Source organism: Salvelinus fontinalis, chromosome 1 (assembly GCF_029448725.1).
Source record: "Salvelinus fontinalis isolate EN_2023a chromosome 1, ASM2944872v1, whole genome shotgun sequence".
NCBI classification, from domain to species: Eukaryota; Metazoa; Chordata; class Actinopteri; order Salmoniformes; family Salmonidae; genus Salvelinus; species Salvelinus fontinalis.
In genome coordinates, this window is record NC_074665.1 from 22968270 (window position 1) to 22984647 (window position 16378).

The 16378-nt window shown below is 42.3% G+C and overlaps 1 non-coding gene across 1 annotated transcript; it reads right to left on the reverse strand.

The window, feature by feature from the left end:
• Positions 1-3405: 3405 nt before the first annotated feature.
• On the reverse strand, positions 3406-3481 carry trnaa-ugc (transfer RNA alanine (anticodon UGC)). Its single transcript has one exon. It is a non-coding gene; the product is annotated as a tRNA-Ala (tRNA).
• Positions 3482-16378: the final 12897 nt, after the last annotated feature.

The window sequence follows — 16378 nt, forward strand, 5'->3', positions numbered from 1 at the left end:
TTTAAAAAAAATATTTTTTTTGAATTTCGCGGCACTGGTTTTTCAGTGGGGGGGGGGGGGGGGTGTGCCGCTAGCGCCACGCTGATCCTAGACAGGTTAAGGCAAAAAATAGGCCATGGTGGCGAAGTAATTACAATATAGCAATTAAACACTGGAATGGTAGATGTGAAGAAGATGAATGTGCAAGTAGAGATACTGGGGTGCAAAGGAGCCAGATAAATAAATAAATACAGTATGGGGATGAGGTAGATAGATGGGCTGTTCACAGATGGGCTATGTACAGGTGCAGTAATCTGTGAGCTGCTCTGACAGCTGGTGCTTAAAGCTAGTGAGGGAGATATGAGTTTCCAGCTTCAGTGATTTTGCAGTTTGTTTCAGTCATTGGCAGCAGAGAATTGGAAGGAAAGGCGACCAAAGGAGGAATTGGCTTTGGGGGTGACCAGTGAGATATACCTGCTGGAGCGCGTGCTACGAGTGGGTGCTGCTATGGTGACCAGTGAGCTGAGATAAGGCGGGGCTTTACCTAGCAGAGACTTGTAGATAACCTGTAGCCAGTGGTTTTGACGACGAGTATGAAGCAAGGGCCAACCAACGAGAGCGTACAGGTCGCAGTGGTGGGTAGTGTATGGGGCTTTGGTGACAAAACTGATGGCACTGTGATAGACTGCATCCAATTTGTTGAGTGTTGGAGGCTATTTTGTAGATGACATCACCGAAGTCGAGGATCGGTAGGATGGTCAGTTTTACGAGGGTATGTTTGGCAACATGAGTGAAGGATGCTTTGTTGCGATATAGGAAGCCGATTCTAGATTTAATTTTGGATTGGAGATGCTTAATGTGAGTCTGGAAGGAGAGTTTACAGTCTAACCAGACACCTAGGTATTTGTAGTTGTCCACGTATTCTAGGTCAGAGCCGTCCAGAGTAGTGATGCTGGACGGGCGGGCAGGTGCGGGCAGTGATCGATTGAATAGCATGCATATAGTTTGACTTGCATTTAAGAGTAGTTGGAGGCCACGGAAGGAGAGTTGTATGGCATTGAAGCTCGTCTGGAGGTTAGCTAACACAGTGTCCAAAGAGGGGCCAGAAGTATACAGAATGGTGTCTGCGTAGAGGTGAATCAGAGAATCACCAGCAGCAAGAGCGACATCATTGATGTATACAGAGAAGAGAGTCAGCTCGAGAATTGAACCCTGTGGCACCCCCATAGAGACTGCCAGGTCCGGATAACAGGCCCTCCGATTTGACACACTGAACTCTATCAGAGAAGTAGTTGGTAAACCAGGCGAGGCAATCATTTGAGAAACCAAGGCTGTCGACTCTGCCAATAAGAATGTGGTGATTGACACAGTAATGTCTCTTATCGATGACGGTTATGATGAAATTTAGGATCTTGAGCGTGGCTGAGGTGCACGCATGACCAGCTCTGAAACCAGATTGCATAGCGGAGAAGTAGCGGAGAATGTTAACATGCATGAAACCAAGGCTTTTATGGTTACAGAAGTCAACAAATGAGAGCACCTGGGGAGTGGGAGTGGAGCTAGGCACTGCAGGACCTGGATTAACCTCTACATCACCAGAGGAACAGAGGAGAAGTAGGTTAAGGGTACGGCTATAGGCTATACAAACTGGCCGTCTAGCACGTTCGGGAACAGAGACTAAAAGGAGCAGGTTTCTGGAATGATAGCATAGATTCTAGGCATAGTGTACAGACGAAGGCAAGGTAGGATGTGAGTACATTGGAGGTAAACCTAGGCATTGAGTAATGATGAGAGAGATATAGTCTCTAGAGACGTTTAAACCAGGTGATGTCATCGCATATGTAGGAGGTGGAACAACATGGTTGGTTAAGGCATATTGAGCATGGCCCTCGCTTCATATCATTCGCCAAACCCACTGGCTCCAGGTCCTTTATAAGTCGTTGCTAGGTAAATCCCTGCCTTATCTCAGCTCACTGGTCACCATAGCAGCACCCACCCGTAGCACGCGCTCCAGTAGGTATATTTCACTGGTCAACTCCAAAGCCAACACCTGCTTTGGCTGCCTTTTGTGGTGGCATATTTCTGCTTTACCAAATGAGGAGAGTTACAAACTACACACCAGTCAGAGTTATACTTAAACTACATCTTTAATAATAATAAGCTTTGCAATAGCATTTGACTTTCAACAATTCACTATTTCTAATGAACCGTTGAGAAGTGACTACAGAAAAGTACAAAGATCTTTTATAGCCAAGATACACCCCTCTCAACTTACACTGACAAACCACAGATCTTAGGAACAGTTCACAAAGGTTAAGATTTGTCTGAAAGATATCTATAAAACATAGTTAACAGTTACTGCTGTGTCAACAGTTTTCATTGTAAAGACCAGTGTCAGGCCCCCTTACTCCAAAAGGGAACCGTCTCTTCCTGGTACGGCATAGAACAGAACCATTAGCTCATGTTCTCGGGAATGCTCTTTAGGTTTTATCACCCAAAGACATCGTAAATCTCCTCTGTCAGTGTTATCTCATAGAGGCCCATCCTCAGTGGAACACACACACAATACTCTATTCTGTCGAATAAAACAACCGTTATAATGCAATTGTCACGTTTCTGACCTTATTTCATTTGTTTCGTCTTTATTTAGTTGGTCAGGACGTGAGCTGGGTGGGTATTATCTATGTTGTCTGTTTCTATGTGGGGTTTCTGGTTTGGCCTGATATGGTTCTCAATCAGAGGCAGGTGTTAGTCATTGTCTCTGATTGGGAACCATATTTAGGTAGCCTGTTTTTGTAGTGTGTTTTGTGGGTGATTGTTCCTGTTCGTGTGTTCATCTGGTCTGTGTTCACTGGTTCGGGACTGTAGCGTCTTCGGTTCTTTCTGTCAGTTTGTTGTTTTTGTTCGTTGTTTAAGTAGCCTATTAAAATATGGATTATCATCACGCTGCAGTTTGGTCCTCCTCTCTTTCACCCGAAGACAGCCGTTACAGCAATACAAGCATTATAATATAATCTTACAAGCATTATAACATAATCTTGCAATTTTCCACGACACTTTCCTTCCAGTTCTCTGCTGCCAATGATTGGAATGAATTGCAAAAATCACTGAAGCTGAAGACTTATATCTCCCTCACTAACTTTAAGCATCAGCTGTCAGAGCAGCTTACCGATCACTGCACCTGTACACAGCCCATCTGTAAATAGCACCCCCACCTACCTCATCCCCATATTTTTTATTTTTTTTGCTCTTTTATCACCCCGGTATCTCTACTTGCACATCTATCACTCCAGTCTTAATGCTAAATTGTAATTATTTCGCCACTATGGCCTATTTACATTTACATTACATTTAAGTCATTTAGCAGACGCTCTTATCCAGAGCGACTTACAAGTACATACATTCATACTTTTTTTTTTGTTGTACTGGCCCCCCGTGGGAATCGAACCCACAACCCTGGCGTTGCAAGCGCCATGCTCTACCAACTGAGCCACACGGGGCCATTTATTGCCTTACCTCCCTAACCTTACTACATTTGCACACACTGTACATAGATTTTTCTATTGTGTTATTGACTGTACTTTTGTTTATCCCATGTGTAACTCTGAGTTGTTGTTTTTGTCGCACTGCTTTGCTTTATCTTGGCCAGGTCGCAGTTGTAAAATGAGAACTTGTTCTCAACTGGCCTACCTGGTTAAATAAAGGTGAAATTATTATTTTATTATAAAAATCATTGCGGAAGTATGTCTGATGTGGGGTTGTTGAACATAGCCCTGTGTGCTCTGTGAATGTCTTTGGGTAAATATGATATTGCTACTGAAACATGCGTACACACACAAACGCACTACAGTTAAAAAATGTTTCCCAGAAGTTTCCCACGTTCAAAATGTATCATGATGTTTTCCCTCATTAAATATTTTAATCAGTTATTTTGTCTTACTATTTACTGTACAGTATCAGTTAATCAGTATTGTTTTTTGGTTTTTTACTATTTACAGTATCAATTTACATTTAATCACAAACTTAAATGACAGATTGTTCAACAACAGTGGTGGATTGAATGTGTGTTTAGATTTAGTTGGCCCATTTCCTAAAATTTGATACGTTTAGTTCTTTAGTTTTCCAGGAGAGGGCAGTCATGTCTAATATCTGAAGTCATGTAATACCACGTTACAGTAATTCTGACGGCCTTGTGTTTTGGTATGTATGGTTTTAGTCGTTATCGTGCACTGTAAATAATACTTAAATATCAATTGACAACCATTACCACAGTACAAGGAAGAAAGGTATGTGTGTACTTGTATAGGCTAGTAAACTATTAGTCTGAAAGAAAGGGACATATCCAATAATGTCTTTGGCAGGCAGAATGAGTCATGAACATGTCTTTTTATATCTTGCCTCTTTGTGGTTGTCGCTCTTTCTGTGATTGCAACATTTTTGTATGGGCAATCCACAGAGGCCCCTGTTGGACTAAATAGATTAGAGAAACCATAGAAAGCATTACGGTCTACTCCACAGCAGGGATCTGGTTCATTTCAGTTTAAAGTGACTATGATGAACATGTCTCCAACTTGACAGTGGGTTCTGTGGTGAGACTGGGAGCAAGACCATTGGAAGAACTAGAAGGAAAACTTTGAGACTCATCAACAACAGTAACATGCAGTACATCCTTTAAAAAAGGTGCCTTTCAAAAAAGAACTGATCGAAGATGCTGTACTGTGTTAAAACTTCAGTCAGATTCCCAACAACAACAACACGCCCGAGACCCATGCAGGAACATATCTAGAGTTCCCGCCAATTCCCAGGTTTCCCACCTCTACTCTGCACAATCTCTCACACACACACACACACACACACACACACACACACACACACACACACACACACACACACACACACACACACACACACACACACACACACACACACACACACACACACACACACACACACACACACACACACACACACACACACACACTCACACACTCACACACCTCCCTGTCAAATTAGCAGTGGTTCACATGGCTGGGAAAAAGAAGGGAGAAGAAGCCTGGTGCGGAGCTCCAGTGAGAGACAGAGGAGGGACTGATTGAAAGACTTCCGAGAATTCTCTGGTTTTGTTGTGTGCTTCCCTCTGCAGTGTACAGGAGACGGGTAATGGCTTTAGCAGGGCCAGGTACACAAAGCTCCTGTGGCCACAGACCGGAGCTGGACAAACTTTACTGTTGACATCTGGAATTTCTTTCCTCCCTTTACTTTTTTTCTCTGCTCCTCTCACCTCCTTATTTTGATTGAGGGGTGACTCACTGGTGTTCCAGCTCGTACTGTATCCATCATCGTAAAGGCGTCAGCGTGCTATACTGTACTGTATGGCTTTATCATCTCCCATTGTGTGTTTGACTGTGGAGAACATATTGCAGCTGACTGTGTGAAACTCCTTCATGTCAATCCACTATAACATGTCCCTCTGTATACATGTGACTGTTATGGATGCTGTCATCATATAGAAAACTACTTTGACCATTTCTATGGCTCTCATCCAATTTTCAGATTCAAATGTCTTTCCCAAATCAAATCAAATCAAATGTTATGCAAACAGTGCTGCTGTTCTTGTTCCAGCTTCTGTAATAACTAGAGGGAAAACGTTGAGACTCATCAACAACAGTAACATGCAGTACATCCTTCAAGAGAGGTGCCTTAAAAAAAAAAGAACTGATCGAAGATGCTGTACTGTGTTACTAACACTTCAGTCAGATTCCCACACCTTTTAACAACAACAACACAACATGGCTACTATATCAATGTACAGGATTATTGGCCTATCGTACACTCTAAAAAGAAAAGGTTCCTGGAGGATCGTTCAGGATCATTTAAGGTAAAAAAAAGCAAAACCTTAAGGTTCATTTAAGGACCTATACTCCGCAATCAGTTCATTTTTTAAAACCTTTGTAGACTTAAGGGGTGCTTTGAAGAACCCTTTTCAAAAGATGGGTTTGTTTTGGAACCAGCAAGTGTGCAAGTGGGTAAAGGGTGCTCCTTTGTATAATTCAAATTGAGAATATTGGTCAAAAGACAACTGGAATCGGGAAGCGTGCAGATGGTTAGAGAGAGGCGACAGACAAGAGATGATTTGCAACAGATCGACGTGAAAGGTGAGTGAACACGAGCTATTCGCTAGCTAAGATAATAATTCAAACTACTATCAAATAATCAAACTACTATCAAATAATTAAAAAACAATACATAATGTAATATACAGTTCGTTTTTCATCAGCTAGCCAAGCTACACAGCCTGTATTGTTAGCTGGTAATTGTTGAATAAGTGTTGGTACGTTTTAGCTAACTTTAGCTATCAATCAAATCAAATCACATTTTATTTGTCACATGCGCTAAATACAACAGGTGTACTTTACCCTGAAATGCTTACATACAAGCCCTTATCCAACAATGCTGTTTAAATATTTACTAAATAAACTGAAGTAAAAAATAAGTAACACAAGAAAATAACAATAATGAGGCTATATACAGGGGGTACCAGCTTGCTAGTTAAAATTATTGTAACAATAGCTAACTTTAGCTAGCTAGCTAGCTAGATTCAATATTGAGGAATTTTTGTCCAAACCAATGATAAACCAATGATACACTCTCTCACCATCTCCTTCCATCCTCCTCCCTTTAGTCCCTCCCTTTATTACCTGGCTTATCCTTCCCCTGTCCAGTTAAGTGGTGGAAAGTTTGGGAGATGTGAGCTCTGATAGAGAAATAGATCAACCTCCACGAACAGGTAAGACACACACACACATGACCCAATTTAGGTTATGTTATATTTGACCAAAATAATACATGAAACTGATCAGATTAGTTAGATGCATTTGACATTGAATGCTCATGTTGTTTATTTTGTGTAGTGTCTAATTGATGTCTCAGGTTGGTTTATTTGGGCGGCCTGTTCTGTCCTCTGCATTTCAGACTAAAGCAAGATTATGTTTAAAGCTCACTATGGATCTACAGACAGGTTAGCCTCTATAAAGTCTTTGGATGTATTTGCAGTGTGATTATTGTGTGCTCTGTGTAATTACTTTGTATTTTCCAATACTAACTGAATAGTGAATGAATGTATTTACAGTCAATCAATTACAGTCAATAAGCTCAGCATTTAACACCATAGTACCCTCCAAACTCATCATTAAGCTCGAGACCCTGGGTCTCGAACCCACCCTGTGCAACTGGGTCCTGGACTTTCTGACGGGACGCCCCCAGGTGGTGAGGGTAGGAAACAACATCTCCACACCGCTGATCCTCAACACTGGGGCCCCACAAGGGTGCGTTCTCAGCCCTCTCCTGTACTCCCTGTTCACCCATGACTGCGTGGCCATGCACGCCTCCAACTCAATCATCAAGTTTGCAGACAACACATGTATTTACAGTCAATCAATTAATCAATACAGCGTGATTATTGTGTGTTCTGTGTAATTCCTTTGTCTTTTCCAATACTAACTGAATGGTGAATGTCTGTCATTTTATCTTCTTTTGTATGTGAGAAGATATATTTTTTCTTAGGGGAAGGAAAACGTTTATTTTACATCCTGTATATTTGAACAAAATTCAACTCCAGTTTTAAATTGCGAGGATTAACCAAACTAGATTACAGGAAAATACTTGTAATTATATCAAGACGCAGACTGCCCAAATAGGCTCTCTTTATTTAGAACTCTAATAGGCCAATTTGGGTTGACATGGAAGAAGAACTTAATTCTCCATTTGGAGCATCATATCATCTGAGCCAACATTTAAATGTGGGACTGCAGAATCCCATAATGTCCCATATAAAGAAATATGGGGTCAGATAAAAGAGGGACATCTTCACCTTTCCTGACAAGATCTGCTTAGTTATGGAACAAGCATAAATGCAAATTTGGAGGAACGTGTCACGTGTTGACGCTGGAGAGACGAAGCAGGTACGGGGAGTAGAACATTTAATGAAGACGGACATGGAACGAGACAGGAACAGCGTCAGCAAACTAATAATACAGACAGAAGACAATCAATGCAGCAGCGGGGAACAGAGCTGGGGAACTGACAAATATAGGGGTGGAAATGAACGCATCAGCGTTATTGGACTCACCTGGACTCACTTATCACCTATAAGTGAGTCCAGGTGAGTCCAATTATGCTGATGCGCGTGACGAGGGAAGGCAGGTGTGCGTGATGGATGGCAGGAGTGCGTGATGCAGGGCAACCTGGCGCCCTCAAGTGCCATGGGGAGGGAAGAGCGGGAGCAGATGTGACAGAAAGGTGTGGAAAGAGTGGGATAGGTTTTGTTTTAGTCTCAATACTAATACATTTCACTTTTGCTTTTAGTGTCAACTTGAATTTGAGTGTGGCTGTGGAAGACTCATCCCTTGATGATGTATGCAAGTGGCTGAGTACCAATGATCTCCATGAATCCATCCCATCAAGGTTCACAATCTGCCTGAAGAATGCCAACTCTATTCAATTGTCCACATAGCAACAGACATACTTTCTCTGTGTCCAGACTACTCACATATCTTGGCCTCTATCACCAGCATGAAACACATTTTCTAATTAAATGTGGACTTAATGGGTGTGGGAAAACAAAGAGATGTTTCACACCTATCGGTCACACATCTACCGAAACCACGGAGAGCTTTTAAGCCCAACTTAGATGAGAATTGCCCTCATGATGAATTTGAGACGGGAACTGATCCCATTGAAGATGACGTGAGCAATGTAGAGAGTCTACCAGAAGCTGAACATGTTCAAGCCACAGACATCAACACTGAGCAGCTAATTGAAGTCCTCAAAAATAATATCTGTTTTATTATTTTGAAAATCAGGGAAGAACACTGCATCCCAGCTACGGTACAGATTAGCATTGTACAGGGATGCCTTCAGGTTCCACCTTACAAATAAGCAAATAAATGTGGATGAAAATGACAATATCATGGGCCTTGCTTAAAACTCTGCAGTATTTGAGGAATGCATTAGATAGTGGATGCTGGAGCATTACTGTGTGGGAGAATTGGTTAAGGTCAGGCCAAATGAAGTACCCCTGAGCAACAAAGAAGGTAATAATACAAGGTCATTTCAATACATCCCATTGGTCAGCATACTGTAAAAAAATATGTAATGAAGAGGTCTGGGCCACCTTGAATCAAGACCAAAAGCCACATAATAATGAAATTTGGATAGACTTTACTGACGGTGAATTGTTCAAATCAAATCCCACCCTAACAAAGCAGAGCCTCCGTCTGCAGTTCTATCACAGGAGGTTGGTGGTACCTTAATTGGGGAGAATGCTTGACTACCAAGGGGGACATTTACTAAAAAATCCCTGAAGAAGAATCCACCATGCGTTACAAAGACAACTACAAGTACCGTATGCTGGCTGCGGAAGAAAATCCAGACAATGCATCGATGTATGGCATCAAAAAAGCCTGTTGCTTCTCTCAGCTGAACCATGTGCCTTCTCCAATTACCTATCTGTTTCCACCAGACGTATTGCATGACCTTCATGAGGGCATCATACCAACAGTGCTCAGACTAGTGCTGCAACGACTGGTTCAAGAGAAGCAAATGACTCTTCCCCAGATGAACTATTTTATGGCAAACAAGATGTGTCTTCTAAACCTGTGCCACTATCCGGGTGAGTCCTAAGGAAGAATGGCCATCTCTCCGGAAGTGCATCAGAAAGATTTACACTTTTCCATTTATTCCCCTAAATGATTGGTAGCCAAATACAAAATGGCAGTGCTTGGGATCTCTACCTCCTGCTTCGAGAGATATCCGACATCTTGGCTCCAATTTTAGAAAGATCCTGGATCCCATATCTGGCAGAAAAAAATCACTCTTCCAGAAGCTGTTTCCGGGGAAGACAATCCCAAAGATACACTACCTTGTCCACTACCCCAGCCTGCTACTTGCCTATGGTCCTTTGATCCACCAGTCCACCATGCGGTGTGGAAGCAAAACACCAATATTTCAAGAGACTCTCAGCAGTTGTGTGAAACTTCAAAAATATAACGGAGACCCTGACAAAAAGACATCAGCTTAGACAATGCTGGGAGGAAACCAACAACAGCTGCCTTGGCAACACAACAAGACACTGTGCGGACACGGGACGTCCCACTGCATTCTCTTCCGAACTCTGACCATGCAGTATTAAGTGCCAGATTCGGGGAAGCCATCAGAGCAAAAACTGTCACCAAGACAAAGTCCATTACAGTGAACAACGCGTAGTACAACGTAGGACACTATCTGGTCATCACTCATTCAGAAGACATACCTTTGTTCATGGAAGTGTGTGGAATATACAGTTTCCTTGGTGCTTGTGGGTTAAAGTACTACTACCAGACAGTTTCAGCAGCCATCACCACCCTTACATGGTTCAACACAGTCAACAATGGATGGCTATAAGGCCTGGTGAGGAGATGGATTTCCATGGGTTAGATGGATAGTGTCAGGACCCGGTGCGAGAAACAGTCACTAATAATCGTCAGAACCCAGAAGATGAGGCAGACACAGCAGTACTAGAGATGGTGGTTTAATTAAAGAACAAAATCTTCAGGCAAAGAATCTAAATCCACAATGTCCAAACATAAAGTCAAGAAGCACAAAATGGATATCCTCCAAAATACAAAGAAACTCCACAAAGTGGTAAAAACAGCAGGGAAAAACAAACCTCAAAAGACTACTCAAAAATACACAAGAACTAAACCAGAGAACCTCTGGAAAATCCAATAAGAGAATCATATGTTCAGAACAAGGCTGGGGCTGGGTGCTAACATACAAACACTGAGCAAGGAACTGAGGAACACACAGGGTTTAAATACTAACAAGGGAACGACACACAGGTGCAAACAATAATTCGAGCAAGGAAAAACAAAAGGTACAAAAAAGGTGCAATGGGGACATCTAGTGACCAAAACCTGAACAGTCCTGGCCAAAACCTGACATACAGGGACCCAGACGGAAGAGTGTCCATTCTACTCCGCCACTGGATTACAGTTAGTGAAAATGTATTGATTTATTAACTTATTAAGCAAAACACACTTTTTTTTCTATTCTGATATGCACTGACCAGAACACTGACACCAAATTGATAGAGAGACATTGATGTCATTAGACCAAAGAATGGTGGAGAAACTCATTCCAACAACCGAAGTTCGAATCAACTTCACAAAATGAATGGAGAACCTAAAAACTGTAAATAGTTAGGTCAAAGTATGACTGTTATCTGCATCATTGATTATATCACATTGATCCTAATCCAATGCTGGGCTCTGTATTATTGTTAGTTCACAGCTGCAGCAAACAGCCCAGTAAAATGGCACACCAATTGGCCTTCAGCATGACATATCAACTGGCCAATAACAGGACACATCAATCAGCCAAAGAGTCTGGCCACCTGTGTTTAGACTTCCAGAATTTCCAGCCTTAATGAAAACGGGGGGGGGGGGGGGGGGGGGGGGGGGGGGGGTGATGATCTCCATCGCCCTACTGTGCTCTCAAAGTGGAGGTCTCAGATTGTGCAGGTGTTGTTCGACTTCATGTGTACCTACACTTGGTGAGTGTAGTTATGTAGTACACTGATCTTAGCTTAATGTTAGTTCCTCAATCATAAATCCCAATGCTTTTTGTGCGTGCGTACTCTTCTTAATCACTGCAGCTGATAGCACAGCACATACTCAACCTTTACTTGATGATAATCAACGCCATCAATCAATGTAATTTGTATTACAAACAGAATTGCTCGTCTAAATGTAACGCTGTATGTTTCTCGTTTGCTTTATTAGGTAACCCACTACCCGGCAATACATGGACGTGTGCACAGCGCTCATTCAAAAGTACCCCTCGTTGAGATACCAGACAGGGAAGTGATATGTAAGAATTCTTCAGTTTTTCTACTCATATTAATTCACACTAATAACCTTTTTACACCATTGTGCCTACCCAGACCATAATGTGCTGGCTTGCATATTTTCTTCTCACATTGTTAAACCATCACATTTCCAGGAGCATAACAAGACCATCTCTAGTCTGCTCCTCTGACCTCAGTCCCAATAATCCATCATGATATTTCTCCTCTCCACATTTTTATTATGGCACGGCATTATAAAGAAAAAATACAAAAAAGAACGGCAGCCGCTTGCTCACGTTGCACAAGTACAGGAAATGCAGAAGAGTTTTGGGAGGCAATGGAAAAGAATAAGCCCAAATTACACCAAAAATGAAGACCCGATTTAAATAGCCATGGTAAGTGCATACAAATGATTGCCCACATTCAGTGTGTCAAAGTCAAACCGCTGATCCCGGATCAGTTTTATAGATCATAAATAACATTGTATGGACAGGTGGGGACCTGATCCTAGATCAGCACTCTGAGATGCTTTGTGAATACTGCACTTTTTGCATTTTTTATAGACTTTGATCGTGTTTGATGCTGTATGTAAAAATATTTGATTCATATTTATATTTGATTTTCAGACTGAGACTGGTGAGGATTCCTTCAGTCAGAAGTTTACATGTTGAAAAGATGCAGGAGGAGTGCCAAAAAAATTGACCGAACATAAGTTCCCTACAAGGCCAAATGAAAAAGACTGAAAAAGAGAGAACTTTTTATAAAACAACAAGGCATCAAGGCCATCTTTAGAAACAAATTGACTTTCAGATTTTATCCGAGATGAGAAGCAAATTCAGTATGGATGGGGACTGAAACATTCTGTCCGGATTTGGCATAATGGCCCGACCAAATCAGTGCAGAAACGGAGAGGAGGGGTGTTTCCGTGGAGTTGATGAATCTCTATGTGACGGCACTTCTCTCACAAACGGAGGAGGCTCACAAAGGTTTTATTTTCGTATCAATATTACAGCATGTAATATGTACCCTTAACAGAATGGAGCCGTTCTAATTCAATTGATTCTTATCCAGCCTTTGTATTACACTCCACTTTAAGGTCTGAAGGTCACTGCAGCCATTTTGCTCCTCTCCTACCTCTTCAAAGAAGATCCAAGTGGGCTGTACGTCACAGACAGGGTATGTATTTCCCAGCAGACAAATAAATAAATGCAAATTTAGTAGTACTGTGTAAGGTGTACTGTGCTCAGTTGTTAACTTACTGTTTGAAATATGACATGAGTAGCCTTCATTTAAAAAATGTGCACTTCTTCAGTGTGTAACGTTCCCATCACCTACCAGAAGAATAGAGAGGAATCGTTTTGCGGTTGAGAGCCACATCCAACTCTTCCTGGATGGAGAGGAGCGACTCGCTGAAGAGCCGGAGGACATCTCCATGGGATTGGAAGTGGCAATGGGGGTCCGTTTCCTTTTTAATATTGAGTATGCAGCATCAGTGAAAAGCACTATGCTGTTCATTCAGAAATGTGTTCTGGGAATTGATGTGGGGGGTAAATTAACAACAAATGTTGTCCTAATGGCAAACGTTTTGCTGTAGTGCGGGATAAGGGAGACCAGAGATTTCTGTGATGTCTGCAAATTAGATTTCTGTGACTTTTAAAGTCAATAAAATGAATTTGTGACTTTACAAGATGACCCCTCGATGTTATTTGTATTATTATTGTTAATATTATTATTATTATTCATAATAGAATACATGGGACATAAAATGTTCCTGTAGGAACCTTAACACCCTAAAAGGATATTTGAGGAACCTTTTTAAAAGGTTCCTCAGAGAAAAGGTTCCTGGAAGTACCTTTACGGGTTCTGCCGGTGTTGCAATCTGAGAAACCCCTAAATGTACCTCCAGAAACCATTTCTTTTTAGAGTGTAGGCTATCATGTCTCTGTGTAAGGGAGGATGTATGGCCAGAGTTGGTCAGGACAGATAGAAGAACGAGAGGCACAGAGCCAGTCTTAGAACTAAGAGAGAGAGAAAGAATTGAGTGAGAGAGAGCATTTAGAGAGAGACAATTGACAGAATTGAGAGAAAGAGAGAGAAAGAGAGAGAGAGAGAGAGAGATAGAGAGAGATAGAGAGAGAGAGAATTGAGAGAGAATTGAGAGAGAGAGAGAATTGACAGAAATGAGAGAGAGAACTGGAAGAGAGAAAGCACAAATTTTGAAAATTGAGAGACAATTGAGAGATGAAACAATCCAATGCATATGGCGCCGGAGGAGCTGGCTGTCGTTTTACGGACTCCTAACCAATTGTGTTATTGTGTGTGTTTTTTCATGTTATTTGTAACTTATTTTGTACAAAATGTTTCTTCCACCGTCTCTTACGGCCAAAAAGAGCTTCTGGATATCAAAACAGCGATTATTCACCTCATACTGGACAAAGATTTTTTCTATAACGAGTCGGATGCAAAGGATTTACTTCAGACACCCAACAAGGCCCAATCCCAGTTATTTCCATGAAGAAGAGAAGGAGATATCGGGGACATAGGTCGGGGTGCCTTGTAAAGATCCGACGGTGAGCGGGTAATCTGCCTCTACCATCAGTCCTATTAGCCAATGTACAGTCATTGGATAACAAAATGGACGAGCAACGATCACGAATATCATACCAACGGGACATTAAAAACTGTAATATCTTATGTTTCAACGAGTCGAGGCTGAACAACGACATGGATAACATACACCTGGCGGGGGTTTTGCTGCAACGGCAAGATAGAACAGCTGCCTCTGGTAAGACAAGGGGTGGCGGTCTGTGTATATTTGTAAACAACAGCTGGTGCACAAAAAAGTCTTGAGGTTTTGCTCACCTGAGGTAGAGTATCTCATGATAAGCTGAAGACCACACTATTTACCAAGAGTTTTCATCTATATTTTTCGTAGCTGTCTATTTACCGCCACAAACCAATGCTGGCACTAAGACCGCATTCTGTGGGCTGTATAAGGCCATAAGCAAACAGGAAAACGCTCACCCAGAGGCGGTGCTCCTAGTGGGCGGGGAAACATGCAGGGAGACATAAATTCCTTTTACCTAATTTCTACCAGCATGTTAAATGTGCAACCAGAGGGAAAAAAACTCTAGACCACCTTTACTCCACACACAGAGACAGGTACAAAGCTCTCCCTCACCCTCCATTTGGCAAATCTTACTATAAATCTATCCTCCTGATTCCTGCTTACAAGCAAAAACTAAAGCAGGAAGCACCAGTGACTAGATCAATACAAAAAATGGTCAGATGACGCAGATCCTAAGCTACACGACTGTCTGCTAGCACAGAATGTAATATGTTCCGGGATTCTTCCGATGGCATTGAGGAGTACACCACATCAATCACTGGCTTCATCAATAAGTGCATCAATGATATTGTCCCCACAGTGACCGTACTACGTACATACCCCAACCAGAAGCTATGAAGTACAGGCAACATCCGCACTGAGCTAAAGGGGAAAGCTGCTGCTTCAAGGTGCGGGACTCTAACCCGGGAAGCTTATAAGAAATCCTGCTATGCCCTCTGACGAACCATCAAACAGACAAAGCATCAATACACTGGCTCCGACGTTCGTAGGATGTGGCAGGGCTTGCAAACTATTACAGACTACAAAGGGAAGCACAGCCATGAGCTGCCTAGTGACACGAGCCTACCAGACGAGCAAAATTACTTCTCTGCGTGCTTCGAGGTAAGCAACACTGAAGCATGCATGAGAGCTTCAGCTGTTCCGAACGACTTGTGATCACGCTCTCTGATGTGAGTAAGACATTTAAACAGGTCAACATTCACAAGGCTGCAGGGCCAGACGGATTACCCGTACGTGTATTCCGAGCACATGCCAACTAACTGACAAGTGTCTTCACTGACATTTTCAACCTGTCCCTGATCGAGTCTGTAATAACAACATGTTTCAAGCAGACCACCATAGTCCCTGTGCCCAGGAACACTAAGGTAACCTGCCTAAATGACAACCGACCCGTAGCACTCACGTCTGTAGCCATGAAGTATTTTGAAAGGCTGGTCATGGCTTACATCAAAACCATTATCCCAGAAACCCTAGACCCACTCCAATTTGCAAACCGCCCCAACAGATCCACAGATGATGCAATCTCTATTGCACTCCACACCCACATAGACAAAAGGAACACCTACGAGAGAATGCTATTCATTGATTACAGCTCAGCGTTCAACACCATAATGCCCTCAAAGCTCATCACTAGGCTAAGGACACTGGGACTTAACACCTCCCTCTGAAACTGGATCCTAGACTTCCTGACTGGCCACCCCCAAGTGGTAAGGGTAGGTAACAACACATCTGCCATGCTGATCCTCACCCTCTTTTACGCAGCTGCTACTCTCTGTTCATAATCTATGCATAGTCACTTTACCTCTACCTACATGTACATATTACCTCAAATAACCTGTGCCCCCCACACATTGACTCTGTACCGGTACCCCCTGTATATAGTCTTG